This window comes from Castor canadensis, chromosome 2, assembly GCF_047511655.1.
Source record: "Castor canadensis chromosome 2, mCasCan1.hap1v2, whole genome shotgun sequence".
Taxonomy (NCBI): domain Eukaryota; kingdom Metazoa; phylum Chordata; class Mammalia; order Rodentia; family Castoridae; genus Castor; species Castor canadensis.
Window position 1 is genome coordinate 135,614,958 of NC_133387.1, and position 3,053 is coordinate 135,618,010.

Sequence of the window (3,053 nt, forward strand, 5' to 3'; positions counted from 1 at the left end):
GTGGGTGGGGAACATGTTATCAGAAGTGATATTCTTTTACTATTGTATTCATATGGTTATTAATTCACATTGAAAAGTTAAAATTGGACAATCATTTTCTGTCTAATGTTTTGATATTTCCCACCCAAAAGCTCACTATCCTAGAAAAAAATATCTTTTTTCTTTTTAATAAAATTTAAAAATTTTTTTAAAAAATTTTTTATTGTTTTATTATTCATATGTGCATACAATGTTTGGTTCATTTCTCCCCCCTGCCCCCACTCCCTCCCTGTCTAGTTTTTTAGGTGTCTTACCTATCCTCACCCCTCCCTTGTGTGCTCTCACTTTTATCATGTGCTCATAGTCCAATCCCATTGTTTGCCCTTGATCTAATGTCCGCATATGAGGGAGAACATATGATTTTTGGTCTTTTGGGCCAGGCTAACCACACTCAGAATGATGTTCTCCAATTCCATCCATTTACCAGCGAATGATAACATTTCGTTCTTCTTCGTGGCTGCATAGAATTCCATTGTGTATAGATACCACATTTTCTTGATCCATTCATCAGTGGTGGGGCATCTTGGCTGTTTCCATAACTTGGCTATTGTGAATAGTGCCGCAATAAACATGGGTGTGCAGGTGCCTCTGGAGTCACCTGTGTCACAGTCTTTTGGGTATATCCCCAAGAGTGGTATTGCTGGATCAAATGGTAGATCAATGTCTAGCTTTTTAAGTAGCCTCCAAATTTTTTTCCAGAGTGGTTGTACTAGTTTACATTCCCACCAACAGTGTAAGAGGGTTCCTTTTTCCCCGCATCCTCGCCAACACCTGTTGTTGGTGGTGTTGCTGATGATGGCTATTCTTAACAGGGGTGAGGTGGAATCTTAGTGTGGTTTTAATTTGCATTTCCTTTATTGCTAGAGATGGTGAGCATTTTTTCATGTGTTTTTTGGCCATTTGAATTTCTTCTTTTGAGAAGGTTCTGCTTAGTTCACTTGCCCATTTCTTTATTGGTTCATTAGTTTTGGGAATTTCTTCTTTTGAGAAAGTTCTGTTTAGTTCACTTGCCCATTTCTTTACTGGTTCATTAGTTTTAGGAGAATTTAGTTTTTTAAGTTCCCTATATATTCTGGTTATCAGTCCTTTGTCTGATGTGTAGCTGGCAAATATTTTCTCCCACTCTGTGGGTGTTCTCTTCAGTTTAGAGACCATTTCTTTTGATGAACAGAAGCTTTTTTAGCTTTATGAGGTCCCATTTATCTATGCTATCTCTTAGTTGCTGTGCTGCTGGGGTTTCATTGAGAAAGCTCTTGCCTATACCTACTAACTCCAGAGTATTTCCTACTCTTTCCTGTATCAACTTTAGAGTTTGTGGTCTGATATTAAGATCCTTGATCCATTTTGAGTTAATATTGGTATAGGGTGATATACATGGATCTAGTTTCAATTTTGCAGACTGCCAATTAGTTTTCCTAGCAGTTTTTGTTGAAGAGGCTGCTATTTCTCCATCGTATATTTTTAGCTCCTTTGTCAAAGATAAGTTGCTTGTAGTTGTGTGGCTTCATATCTGGATCTTCTATTCTGTTCCACTGGTCTTCATGTCTGTTTTTGTGCCAGTACCATGCTGTTTTTATTGTTATTGCTTTGTAATATAGTTTGAAGTTAGGTATTGTGATACCTCCTGCATTGTTCTTTTGACTGAGTATTGCCTTGGCTATTCGTGGCCTCTTGTGTTTCCATATAAATTTAACAGTAGATTTTTCAATCTCTTTAATGAATGTCATTGGAATTTTGATGGGAATTGCATTAAACATGTAGATTACTTTGGGGAGTATTGACATTTTTACTATGTTGATTCTACCAATCCATGAGTATGGGAGATCTCTCCACTTTCTATAGTCTTCCTCAATCTCTTTCTTGAGAAGTTTATAGTTTTCCTTGTAGAGGTTGTTCACATCTTTTGTTAGGTTTACACCTAGGTATTTGATTTTTTTTGAGGCTATTGTAAATGGAATTGTTTTAATATTTTCTTTTTAGTTTGTTCATTTTTAGTGTACAGAAATGCTAATGATTTTTCTATGTTGATTTTATATCCTGCTACCTTGCTGTAGCTATTGATGGTGTCTAGAAGCTTCTGAGTAGAGTTTTTTTGGGTCTTTAAGGTATAGGATCATGTCATCTGCAAATAGGGATATTTTGACAGTTTCTTTACCTATTTGTATTCCTTTTCTTCCTTCTTCTTGCCTAATTGCTCTGGCTAGGAATTCCAGTACTATGTTGATAGGAGTGGAGATAGTGGGCATCCTTGTCTGGTTCCTGATTTTAGAGGGAATGGTTTCAGTTTTTCTCTGTTAAGTATAATGCTGGCTGTAGGTTTGTCATATATAGCTTTTATAATGTTGAGGAACTTTCCTTCTATTCCTAGTTTTCTTAGAGCTTTTATCATGAAATGGTGTTGAATCTTATCAAAGGCTTTTTCTGCATCTATGGAGATGATCAAGTGGTTTTTGTCTTTGCTTCTGTTAATGTGGTTTTTTACATTTATTGATTTTGTATGTTGAACCACCCCTGCATTCCTGGGATTAAGCCAACTTGGTTGTGGTGAATAATCTTTTTGATGTGTTATTGAATTCAGTTTGCCATTATTTTGTTGAGGATTTTTGTATCAATGTTCATTAAGGAGATTGGCCTATAGTTCTCCTTTTTGGAGGTGTCTTTGCCTGGTTTTAGGATAAGTGTAATACTGGCTTCATAAAATGTGTTAGGCAGTTTTCCTTCCCTTTCTATTTCATGGAATAGTTTAAGGAGGGTTGGTATCAGTTCTTCTTTAAAGGTCTGGTAGAATTCAGCAGAGAACCCATCAGGTCCTAGACTTTTCTTTTTGGAGAGACTCTTGATTGCTGCTTCAATTTCATTTTGTGTTATAGATCTATTCAGGTGATTAATACTCTCTTGGTTCAGTTTTGGATGATCATCTATTTTTAGAAATCTGTCCATTTCTTTAAGATTTTCAAATTTATTTGAATATAGGTTCTTGAAGTACTCTGATGATTTTTGGACCTCCTTGGTGT